General features: G+C 46.6%; 1 long non-coding RNA gene across 2 annotated transcripts in view; it reads right to left on the bottom strand.

Annotated features, from left to right (window-relative positions):
• Positions 1–839: 839 nt before the first annotated feature.
• LOC137160314 (uncharacterized) overlaps positions 840–12,566 on the bottom strand; it is a 45,329-nt gene continuing 33,602 nt past the window's right edge. The window contains exons 1-4 of one of the 2 annotated variants that reach the window (XR_010921838.1): positions 5,747–6,019; positions 3,561–3,671; positions 1,215–3,400; positions 840–1,062 (exon numbers count right to left, since the gene is read on the bottom strand). This is a non-coding gene — a long non-coding RNA (uncharacterized lncRNA). Of the gene's footprint in view, positions 1,063–1,214; positions 3,401–3,560; positions 3,672–5,746; positions 6,020–12,566 lie in introns of those variants that run through there. The other variant, XR_010921839.1, reaches the window with a different exon arrangement.

Below are 12,566 nucleotides of genomic sequence, written 5' to 3'. Positions count from 1 at the left end.
CCAGAGAAAGAGATTCTCGACCCTTCTTAAAGGGGGGTCACTCAGCCACAGGCACGTCGAGGCCCCACGAGTTTAAGACGGAGAGGGAGACGACCTTGCACCCCGTTTACAGGGCAGTCGTTTTGCCTGGCATGTCAAAGTGACCTGTGGCTAAATCGGCACGGCAAAGGACACACAAACCCTCCTTACAGGGTGGTCCCGAAGCCAGGGGAATTACAATGGGCCAGAGGCAAAAGCGCTCCAAAGAAAAGACCGCCGTTGCCCTCGGGAGAGGGTGGTCTCTTTGCCCAGCAAGTGCCAGCGGCCCAGGAAAAGCTCAAATGGGGAGACCGGAACCCTTCTTACAGGGAGAGGTCAATGGCACAGGGCATTTTAAAGCCTAGCTCCTAGAGAGGTGAAACCCACGGAGACCTCGACCCTTCTTAAAGGGGGGTCACTCAGCCACAGGCACGTCGAGGCCCCACGAGTTTAAGATGGAGAGGGAGAAGACCTTGAACCCCGTTTACAGGGCAGTCGTTTTGCCTGGCATGTCCGAGTGACCTGTGGCTAAATGGGCACGGCAAAGGACACACAAACCCTCCTTACAGGGTGGTCCTTAAGCCAGGGGTATTACAATGGGCCCGAGCCTGGAGCGGAGAAAAGGAGAGACCTCCATTCCCCTCAGGAGAGGGTGGTCTCTTTGCCCAGCAAGTGCCAGCGGCCCAAGACGAGCTCGAAAGGGGAGACCTGAACCCTTCTTACAGGGAGAGGTCAGCGGCACAGGGCGTTTTACAGGCTAGCTTCTAAAGAGGTGAAACCCACAGAGACCTCGACCCTTCTTAAAGGGGGTCACTCAGCCTTAGCTACCTAATGGACCCAAGGGGTGGACCTTGATCCCTGCTTACAGGGAGGTCCTTTTACCTGGCACCTCAAGGGGGGTGAATCTTAAGTGGAAGTCCTTATTTCAGGGAGGGCCACGCGTGCAAGATGTGTATCCTTTTTCTGTGCCTGCTTCTTCCATTCTCTTTTTCCGCAGTTTCTTTGCTGCTTCTGTCTTCTTGTCCTTTTTCTCTTCTGGAGTTGCTAGAGAGAGAGAGAGAGAGAGAGAGAGAGAGAGAGAGCAAGGTTAGGCGTGGTCTCAGTACACAGCACAATGACAACATCGGTTCAGATTAAATGGACAAGACGCTTGCTCCTCCTCGAAATTACCCCAACTCCTCGTCTTCGGCACCAACCTGTGGCAGAGAGCAGGGCACCTTGCCGCAGAAGTCCGGGCCAGCTGGATGCACGGTTCGCCGTGGTTTGCACTTGGCTGTGAGCGTGAGGCGAGCACGGGGACGGCCCAGCTAGGAGGACGAGCCCTAAACTCTCCAAAGAGGCTGCTTTCTAGACCTAGCTTTGAAATGGGACAGTAATCTAGGGAAAGATGCACGCCCTAGTTACAGGGAGCTCACTTTGGACTTTGGCATTAAGAGGGCCGAGGCAGAGAGGAGAAAAAGGAGAGAGACCCGCAACCCTGATTACAGGGCGGTCACCCTTGCTTTCCAAAACTGCTACCTCCTTTAAAGAAGGGGGAAGAAGTCCCAAAGGTGAAACCATCTGGAAATGAACAGGTGAGAGAGGAACCCTGCTGAGTCTCCCATTACCAAGAAATCCTCCATCCCTCACCAACACCCTTCCCGACTTACCTTACCAGGCACCAAGAAAATGGCAGCTTTGTGCCCCCAACTTTCTCCAGAAAAGACACCCCTTCCTTCTTACACAGTCCTGTTAATAGGGTTAGCACCCACGTGCCGAGATCGCAATACCACGACACGTGTACCTACGCCAGCACTTCATCGACATGGGTCGCGAAGGACAGCTCTAGCAATCATTTCCAACAGAGTCCAAAAAATACGCCCAGCCTACCAGCCAAGAGACAAAAGGCCTGCAATTCGGACACCACTTCCGCACCATTCCCAATCAATACCATTACCAGCACTCCAGCCGGCAGTGTGTTTTCTGCGCAGAAGAGAAGCAAGGCTCAAAGCTGAAGTTGGTTGGGCAGTGTCGATTGGGGAGGGCAAGAGGAAATGAGGAAGGATTACCTGGAAGTGGGGATCTCAAAGGAGCCCTCCCACCTCAGCTGTTCATTTCCAGACTTGGGAACATTTGGATTGCTTGGGCAGGAGGGTTTCCTTGGCTATTTTGAAAAAAGGCTCAAATTTCTCACGGCCTCCACCATCCCCTTACAGCCGCCCCTTCGCCACACCATGGTCCATCGGACCCCGGCTTGAAAGAAAGAGCTCACAAATACGATTCGACTTCCAATTTCAAAAAAGCCAAGTAGAAACCATTGCCAGGGGAATTTACTGTGACCCAGAGAAAGAGATTCTCGACCCTTCTTAAAGGGGGGTCACTCAGCCACAGGCACGTCGAGGCCCCACGAGTTTAAGACGGAGAGGGAGACGACCTTGCACCCCGTTTACAGGGCAGTCGTTTTGCCTGGCATGTCAAAGTGACCTGTGGCTAAATCGGCACGGCAAAGGACACACAAACCCTCCTTACAGGGTGGTCCCGAAGCCAGGGGAATTACAATGGGCCAGAGGCAAAAGCGCTCCAAAGAAAAGACCGCCGTTGCCCTCGGGAGAGGGTGGTCTCTTTGCCCAGCAAGTGCCAGCGGCCCAGGAAAAGCTCAAATGGGGAGACCGGAACCCTTCTTACAGGGAGAGGTCAATGGCACAGGGCATTTTAAAGCCTAGCTCCTAGAGAGGTGAAACCCACGGAGACCTCGACCCTTCTTAAAGGGGGGTCACTCAGCCACAGGCACGTCGAGGCCCCACGAGTTTAAGATGGAGAGGGAGAAGACCTTGAACCCCGTTTACAGGGCAGTCGTTTTGCCTGGCATGTCCAAGTGACCTGTGGCTAAATGGGCACGGCGAAGGACACACAAACCCTCCTTACAGGGTGGTCCTTAAGCCAGGGGTATTACAATGGGCCCGAGCCTGGAGCGGAGAAAAGGAGAGACCTCCATTCCCCTCAGGAGAGGGTGGTCTCTTTGCCCAGCAAGTGCCAGCGGCCCAAGACGAGCTCGAAAGGGGAGACCTGAACCCTTCTTACAGGGAGAGGTCAGCGGCACAGGGCGTTTTACAGGCTAGCTTCTAAAGAGGTGAAACCCACAGAGACCTCGACCCTTCTTAAAGGGGGGTCACTCAGCCTTAGCTACCTAATGGACCCAAGGGGTGGACCTTGATCCCTGCTTACAGGGAGGTCCTTTTACCTGGCACCTCAAGGGGGGTGAATCTTAAGTGGAAGTCCTTATTTCAGGGAGGGCCACGCGTGCAAGATGTGTATCCTTTTTCTGTGCCTGCTTCTTCCATTCTCTTTTTCCGCAGTTTCTTTGCTGCTTCTGTCTTCTTGTCCTTTTTCTCTTCTGGAGGTGCTAGACGGGGGGAAGGAGGAGAAGCAAGATTAGGTTTGCACTTGGCTGTTAGTGTGTGGAGGGTACAGGGACGGGTAAACTAGAAGGATAATCTCTTAATCCAGAAGATATTTCCATTCTTTTCACAAAGAGAGAAAAGGGCTGGTATTCGGATACTTACTTATGGACTTTTCCCAGTAAATAGGATTAATTTTTTTCATAGGGTTTTTGCTTTTTTCTGTAATATCTTTGTTTCAATTTTCCTCTTGTCCATTTTCTCTTCTGAGTTATTCTAAAGGGAAAAAGAAAAGGGAGAAGTAATAAGGTTAGGTTTGGGTCATTATGATCATAATATCAATTTTGAATAAATGGACATTGTACTTTCCTCGACCTGAAGGTACCCGAAATTCTACTTTCATCAGCCATCTATTTCAGAGACTAGGGTAACGGCAGAAGTGAGTGCTATCTTGAAGGATTGTATACTGGGATTTGATTTGGCTGAGAGTGCGCTCACTGTACTGTAACAGGACCAAGAATGGTGAAAAGGAGAGGCCTGCTATCTGTCAGCGTAAGAACTTTTTTCTTTGGCTGGCAGCACAAGAAACACTGGAAAGGAGAGTCCTGAACCCTTGTAATGGAATTTTAAACAATTGGTTTTCAAGAGTTAATATTTTTGAGACAATTCATCTCTTATGAAACCCCTCTACACGTCATTCTTCATTAGCTTCAGCCTCCACAGGTCTTTCCCACTGAGCAACTCCTGCCCAGTCAGGGAGAGCCGCCTCAGGACTTTCCCACCAAGTGCCTCCCTGCCCAGTCAGGGCCAAGCACCTGAGGGCTTACCTACCTAGCAGTGCCTGCCCAGTCAGCACTTCGTGCCTGAGGGCTTTCCCGCCCAGCGCCTCCTGCTCAGAGAGCAAAAATTGCCTGAGGGCTTTCCCGCCCAGCGCCTCCTCCCCAGTCACCACAAGGCATATGAGGGATTTCCTGCCCATCACCTCATGCCCAGTCAGCGCAAGGTGCCCACGGGCATTCCCGCCCTGCGCCTCCTGCCCAGTTACCACAAGGCACCTGAGTGAGGGCTGTCTCACCCAGCGCCTCCTGTCCTGTCAGCATGAGCCACCTCAGGACTTTCCCACCCAGCGCCTCCTGCCCCGTCACTGTGAGGCGCCTGAGGGCTTTCCCGCCCAGCATCTCCTGCCCAATCAGTGCGAGGCGCCTGAAGGCTTTCCACCCAGCCCCCCTGCCCAGTCAGCATGAGCCACCTCAGGGCTTTCCCACCCAGCGCCTCCTGCCCAATCACTGCAAAGCACCTGAGGGCTTTTCTGCCCAGCAACTTCTGCCCAATCAGTGCGAGGCACCTGAGGCCTTTTCCGCCCAGCCCCCCTGCCCAGTCAGCATGAGCCACCTGAGGCCTTTCCCGCCCAGCGCCTCCTCCCCAGTCACCACAAGGCATATGAGGGCTTTCCTGCCCATCATCTCATGCCCAGTCAGCGCAAGGTGCCCACGGGCATTCCCGCCCTGCGCCTCCTGCCCAGTTACCACAAGGCACCTGAGTGAGGGCTGTCTCACCCAGCACCTCCTGCTTAGAGAGCGAAAACTACCCAACAGCTTTCCCACCCAGCGCCTCCTGTCCAGCACCCATGAGCCGCCTCAGGACTTTCCCGCCCAGCGCGCATGAGCCGCCTCAGGACTTTCCCGCCCAGCGCGCATGACCCACCTCAGGACTTTCCCGCCCAGCGCCTCCTGCCCAATCAGTGCAAGGCACCTGAAGGCTTTCCACCCAGCCCCCCTGCCCAGTCAGCATGACCCACCTCAGGACTTTCCCGCCCAGTGCGCATGAGCCGCCTCAGGACTTTCCCGCCCAGCGCCTCCTGCCCAATCAGTGCAAGGCACCTGAGGCCTTTCCCACCCAGCTCAGGGCTGCCTCCAAAGCCCTACCTTCTCAATGCAAGACTCATCACAGACCCTGCCCCCAAATCTGACTGCCCCTCGCTACATATTGTCTGAGCATCAGAACCCTGCTCTCTGTATCCCCAGCTCCTCATAACACCCCATCTGTTCCAGAACCGCCCCTGCAATCTTCTCAGTCTCACAACCCTCTTCATCAGACTCCCCCTACTCACTTCACTTTTGTCAGTAACGGAGACTCTAAAGAAGCAGGAGCAGAGCCACCAGGATCCATGTAAGGAAAGTAGAAAGTCAGGAGGATAACCTGGTTCTAGTACAGCCCCTCTCATCCCAACCCACAGCTCCCCTCACTGGACACTCACGCCCAGCCTCTCCCCACTGCCTAAGGGTTGCCCCAAACTGCATTCCCCACGAAGTCAGAACCCATCCCGATCACCGCGAGGAGTCACCACTTACCTCAGAACCTCACAGGACCAGCCCGTTCTGGCACAACCAAAAGGCCCAAGCACCTCCAGAGCATCCTGCTCAGCCCCATGTCCTCTCATTTGGAATCGGGGAAAGGTGCTTCACAAATGGCTGAGTCAGCTCCACCTGCGGGCTTGGAGACTGCACAAGCCACACCCTGCAGGGGAAGGTCAGAGCCCTAGTTCTGCCACCTCCCACTTCAGGTCTGCATGTGCTGCAGAGTAACTGCCCCAAGAAGGGTAGAAGGACCATGCTTCACGGTCTTCATGCAGGCTTTGGCTTTCCTTTGACACATTCTGTTGGGAAGCAGAAACACAGGAGCCTGGGACAGGGCAGTCACAGGCTACAGCCAGGGAAGTTTTGCTCCCTTATTTCTTAGCATAGTTCACATTATTAAGAAAGTATTTCTATTGAAACCAGTCTGTTCCTTTCTGCAGGTTAGCTTTCTATTGCTAAAAACCACACTTGTGCTGCTATTATTTATTTTTTCTGTGGGAGCACCTAAGAGCTGGGCCTTATTGTGCTAGCTGCTGTACAAACACACACACACACACACCAAAAATGCAGTCTGTGCCCTACAGCTTTTACCATCTAAATCATCTGTTCTCCAGTTCCATGCCTGCTCCCTTAACCTTCCCCCCCTATTTTAAATAATTATCTTTTTGAGGCAGACATCCAGGTCTTTCTATATGTTTACAAGATATTGTGCACAAAAGGAGGGAGTGTAGATGATATTGCCTCCCCACTAGCTACAAAGCAATGGAAGACATCAGTAAATAGTATTACGAACCAGCACATGCATTGATTTTAATTAGTTTAACCTGTAATTGGGCAAGAAATTTTTCTTCCTTTCCAATTTAAACATAAATCAAATATTAGATGGGAAATAAAATGTCTGACTCTCATTCCCATATATTTAAAAGTTAACAAAATTCCTCTAAGAGGGTGTGAAATATAGTTCCTAAATTGCTTCACAGGATAAAAAGATCCATATGTTACATAGACATCAATTTGATTACTACTACTTGTTACTGTGCTATAGATAGCATCACTTACTGGATAATAGTACAAAGGTCTCTCCAGGATTCTCTATCAGGTGACTGGTTTTGCATTTGCAGTGACTCATAGTTTAGGTTTCAATTTCAAGTTGTAAGTATATTTGCGTTTCTTTCAGTGCTGATCACTCTCTTAACAGGTTCATAGCAGCTACTTTTCTCTTTTCCTAAAATGCCACAGTATGACAGTGAGTCTTGGAGCCATCATCTTTTGGATGAGACAAGAGAAAGGGCCCAGAGCGCTATATAGCTGTTCACCTATCCTATTCTAATCATCATGCAAAGAAAACCTTGGGTCATTAGCAGATGGCTTTCAGCTAGCTAGGAAACATCAGCACAGCGCTGAAAAGAAACAATTGTCAAGGAATATAACAGAAATAACTATATGATGTTAGGGTAGAAACAATGGGCTGAGCATTATCCACAGCCTACTGGTGGCTTCTTAACAGGAGTGGGAAGGCTTTTGAAATACCCAGTAACAAAGTATGAAGAGCTGTGGATTATAAAGCAGAGCTGTAGTATAAGGCATTTAAAGGCACATTCCATGAGCAAGTTGTCCATTCCTTCCTGAAGCATTCAGAATGATTCCACTCTCCTATACCCTGACACCCCACCCTTACTAAGTAATACTCCTGTCCTTTCCTGTCTGCCTCGGTCGGTCACTGGGGCTTTCTCTGTCTGTGCTGCCCCATTTCCTGGTATTCTTTTCTTTCACATTGACGTGCAAGCTTGAATGAAAGAATACTGCAGGGCTATCCAGATTTTGTTGCTGATCTTAACTTGGCCTTTGAAAAACAGGCTATAAATAGAACACCATGATAAAAATAGGACAAAAATCAGTCTGCCATCCACTGGGGTGTGGGAACATGAAAAGTTTTTCAATGGTATTGGGAGTCGGGACCAAATTAGACGTAGCCTATTTGTTTTCATGCCACATTTATTTTAAAACTCCTTATTTATTCATAAGCATTTCTACGATGTTCATCACCTTGGTATATATGCGGAGAGTTTCTTTCCTGTTTTAAAATCCAGATTTGGGCATTGCTTATGTAGTGTTTCAGGTATCCAGGCTGCAAACAATAAATCCAACCATCGTCCCTGGGAGGAGCAAAGGAAAAAAACAGTCACCTAATAAAAAGGACTCTTTAGCTTCAGTGATAGCACAGCCTTACTGTAGGAGCTTTTAGAGAAAGGTTCCCATCAATGCTACCACCAGTTCATCTGAACTGCTCTTAAGAAGCATTGGGCCCTAGTGTAGACAAGGCTCTGTCCACATCTGATATTTTTACCATTATGTCAATTCAACCTGCATTTTTCAATTGGCATGGTAGCAAAAAAATGAGTCCAAGCTGGTGGAGTCTTGTCCAACAAAGCTCTTACTGGTTCTAAGGACAGTACAAGTGGCCAAGCCATAGAGGACAGAATTTTGTTCTAAAATTCCTTTGTGCAGGCAATGCCTAATGGTCAAAACAGAATCGTGTTAAGAAACTATAGCAGGAGATTTTAAAGCAGTTGTTTTAGGGTTGCTGCTTATTGGAGGGGAATGTTTGGTGCCAATGACGCTGTGCTTAAAGAGGAAATTACATTCCCCATTCTTTCATCTCTGGGTTTGTCTACATTACCAAATTTTATTGTGTTCAAACAGTTGTTTTTATTGAGCTGACAAATGTTGAACACAACATGCCACTGTTTACACCAATTGGTCAGTCATATTCGGCATCATGGCAGCTAACTTGACTCTTCACTGTCATATTTGAATACAGTAAGATTTTGTAATGTAGACAAGCTGTTGGGAGGAAGGGAAGTGCAGGAAAGAGAGCACATACGTGTGTCTGTCTCTTTCCCTTTTGTCCTTCCCCATTTTTATTAAATTACATTGCCGGCCTCCATTTAAAGTGACTTTCTTACAGTTTTATAGATTTATGTATTAAAATTATTTTCTTCCTTCTTACTCATGAAGGTATGGTTATATTTAAAAAGGACCAAGATGATGGACAGACACACAATCTTTCTGGAAACAAAGAGTCTGCTTATACTATGTAAAGGTTTAAAGTAACCAGAGAAGTTTGGACTGAACTTTTACAGGATGTTGGGCCAAGTGTCCCAAATTTCACATGGGTCAGTGATGAGGACTCACTCACATAGACTGCCATTTTGTCCAATATTTATGGGTGATTTGATTTAATTGTGAATGATGCAATAAACATATGGTAAGGAAGTTATCTGCCAGGAAACATGTTTTCTTTAAGTATTTTAGCAACACCATCAGTACATTCAGCAGCCAGATGGTGTATAATGGTTTTGGACCAGTCATTTCCTTATCTTAAATAAAGGTCACAGTTTTGGACAGACTAAATTCCTGCATTCCACCATAATTCCAAGAGCTATTGACCGAAAGGGCATGCATTAATAGAAAACGGAGAACAAACTTGTACAAGACATCTTGGCTAAATCATCATGCTGTACGTTCAATTAGTCACTTTCGTCCAGTAATTTCAAAGTATTTAAAAATGCAATCCAGTATCTCTCAACTCCTATGTGAAGCTGTTAAGTATACCCCCATCTTACAGACTAAGAAACTGAGACACAGAGGTGAAGTGACTTGCCCTGTTCCACACAGCATGTGAGAAATGAAGCTGGAAATAGACTTCATGAGTTCTGTGTCACAGCCCCCAACTATTATTACCAAACCTACTGTCTCAAACAAATACATCATATGATTTGTGGCTCTGCAAATTACATCCAAACAATACTCTATGTCCATAGCATTCCGCTGTGAGCTTTAAAAGTGTTACAGATATCCCACCCTCTATCCTAAACAGAAGACACAAGAAACAGCAGAGGAAGAAGCTGGAAGTATAATGGACTTTCTTTTGTTAACATGTCACTAGGAATTGCAGATGCTTAGCCTCTCTCAGGCTCAGACCCATATATTCCCCTTAGTAAAGTTTTAGAGACACACTCATGACAACAGGACAGATCTCAGGGTATCAACTCACTGGTGCAAAAGGAGACATGGGACCAAATCCTGAGAAGAGCTGAATGCTTGGTACTCCTACTGACATTAATGGGAGCTGCAAAATGTTAAACTGCTCTCAACATTTGGCTAATTGCTGTTCACCAGAAGCTCTTTGGGCAGAAATCTCCTCTTTCCATAGTGGCTAGCACAATGAGTCCTGGCCTCTGGGCACTGCCCCTTAATTAAAAATAATAAATAAAAATAACGATATAGTCTTTTACCAAGTCCTGCTCTGTGCAGAGTCTGTTCTTGAGAGATTGCCTGCCTGATTTCTAGATCAGAGGTTCTGCCTAACTTCCAAAGAGTGGATGTTTCTCCAAATCTTGTGATGTTTACCCACCACTTACTCTCAAAGGAACACCCCCCCGGGTACATCTAAACTGCAGCTGAGAGCATGCCTGTCAGTTCAGGTAAGACAGACACCACGGGCTAGCTCTGCTTGCACAAGTGCACAAAAAACATGGACATTGCAACACAGGTGGTGGCATGGACTAGCCATCCAAATATGGACTTTGGGGACTGGGCAGATCAGTACCCAATGCTCCCAGCTGCAGTGCAAACATACCCCAAGTATGATGTTGGCACACTAGCATTCATCATGGATCTTGGACCCAGCCTTTATTGCCTCTCCACCTTCTCTGGTGATCAAGGGAGAATCGGCTCTCCAACCCCTATATTTTTAAGGCACTGTTTCCTCAAACTCATAAATTGCACTCTACTGAAAAAATGGATACAACAAACCTTAAAATATACATTATGGCTCCAAGCAATATCAGGGGTCACTGTCTGGGATAAAACTTCCTTTGAATTATAAAGTTTTCAGATTGATCAGGCCTTCGTTGAAGCTTTTTTCCTCTTTCAAGTCTAGAGGGAACAGCTTTAAAAATAGCCACAAATGGTATCCCCATCACTCTGGCAACCTAGTTTGAAAGAGACTAATTTGTCTGAAAGCTTCACTATCTCCGGAAGCCTCAGTTCCATTTAGGCAGCCTGGAAGAAGGAGATAAGCATCTGTTTTATAGGCCTGGAACTCCAAAAGTTAGCTATTGTTTAGATTGTCACTTCCTCCTTGTCAGGAAGGGTATAATCCAGTTGCTGCTTTTGCCTGAATTTGTACACAATAAAAACTGCCTTTGTGTTTAAATACAAATCAAAGGAATACAGCGTATTTATTGTTCAAGAACATTTTCTGTGCTCAGTTTTAAAACATTATTTGGGAAAAACAGAGGGAATACTGCATTGAGGATGATTTAAGCAATATTAGAACAAACAGGATAATATACATGTGTTAACACTGCCCTCTCCTGGAATAAATCATAACTGCTCATTGTGAATCATTGGTCCTGCAAACCCAATAGCTAACAGGGATTCTCTTTTTGCTCAAGTGTTAGGGGCCTGTGACTTTGGAGCAAGAGGATCAGGATTTTTCTTGTTGTCCTTGTCAATGCTAAGTGACCATACTGAGTACAGCATAATGACAACCTTCAGGAACTCATTTGAACAGCTGCTATATTACCTCCCATAACTGACTGCATTTCACTGGTGCTCTGTGTAGTATATTTTTGTAAAAACACAAGAACCTTTGGGATGGAAGATGCTGCAGTTATTTTGCATACTGTGTATCCATATAAACGCATCTGTACTTAATCTTTATCTAATCAAATGTTTAGTTGCTTTCACCAGCGGCCTAGAGCTCAGAGACATATGGAAAGCATTCACAGAGCTGGCACAATCCCTTTTTGTCCATATGCTGATTAAACCTGACAAGCCAAGTTGACAGAAAGAAGTTTGATTTCCACCCTGTGTTCATGCACATCCATCGCAGAGCCCTTAAGAAACAACTACTGCATTCCTTTCTGCACTGGTTTTCCAAACACATTAGTCAGTCAGGAAAGTGCAGTCTTTTGGCACCACTTCTTGGCTTGAAACATTCTGCTTTTTTTTATTATAATTTTGTTTGTTTGTTTCCTTTCCCCTGCAAGACTCTTTGTATTTAAAATGTGTGTATGGTGGGCAAGGGGACAACACACCAGAAATAAAGATCCATTCAGCAGCCAGGTCCTTCATTCCTATCCTGAAGGGAGAGGTCCCACCAAATGATTGGAACATTGTAGAACTTCAGGAGATCCAGACCTATTCATTTTTTGGAGATCTGATTTGGGGTTTATATATTAAAAAGCTAGTTTTAAGAGTCCTAGATGTTTAAAGGAAACCACCTAGAAGCTTCCAAAGGTTCCTCACTTTACTAGGGTCTTAAATGCAGTCCTTTCAACAGCACTTGGTGTGTGGCTTTTATAACCATCATATACAGCATAATACATTTTCTACGTAACTGGTATATACAAAGTTTGCAAACATTTCAGACTTCAAGTTTAAAGAGTATTTCCAAGACATATTTAAGGACACGATTTAAAAAAAAAAATTATTTTGAATGAAGATCTGGCCTCTTCGTACTCCTTGCATATTACAGTAAACATGTGCTTGTGATTTATTACCCTTCTCCACTGGCATTGCTCATTTGTTCCCACCCAACAGATCCTCCCTGCTCCCAGTCAGTAGACAAGAATATAATTGTTGTACTTCTGATGTGTAGGATATGTATATTTTATTATAAAATGTTTTTGGAAATAAGATATATGTCAAGGTTACTGCGGCTGTAATAATCTGCCAATAAATGCAGGGGGCTTAAAATAGTCTACTGAGTAAAATTATTCTACTCAACAACCTCTGCTCAGTA

This window comes from Emydura macquarii, unplaced genomic scaffold, assembly GCF_026122565.2.
Source record: "Emydura macquarii macquarii isolate MOO-44397 ecotype Brisbane River unplaced genomic scaffold, CSIRO-AGI_Emac_v2 contig_2184, whole genome shotgun sequence".
NCBI classification, from domain to species: Eukaryota; Metazoa; Chordata; order Testudines; family Chelidae; genus Emydura; species Emydura macquarii.
The sequence above is the reverse complement of the archived record's forward strand: the minus strand, read 5'-3'. Positions and strand labels throughout refer to the sequence as shown.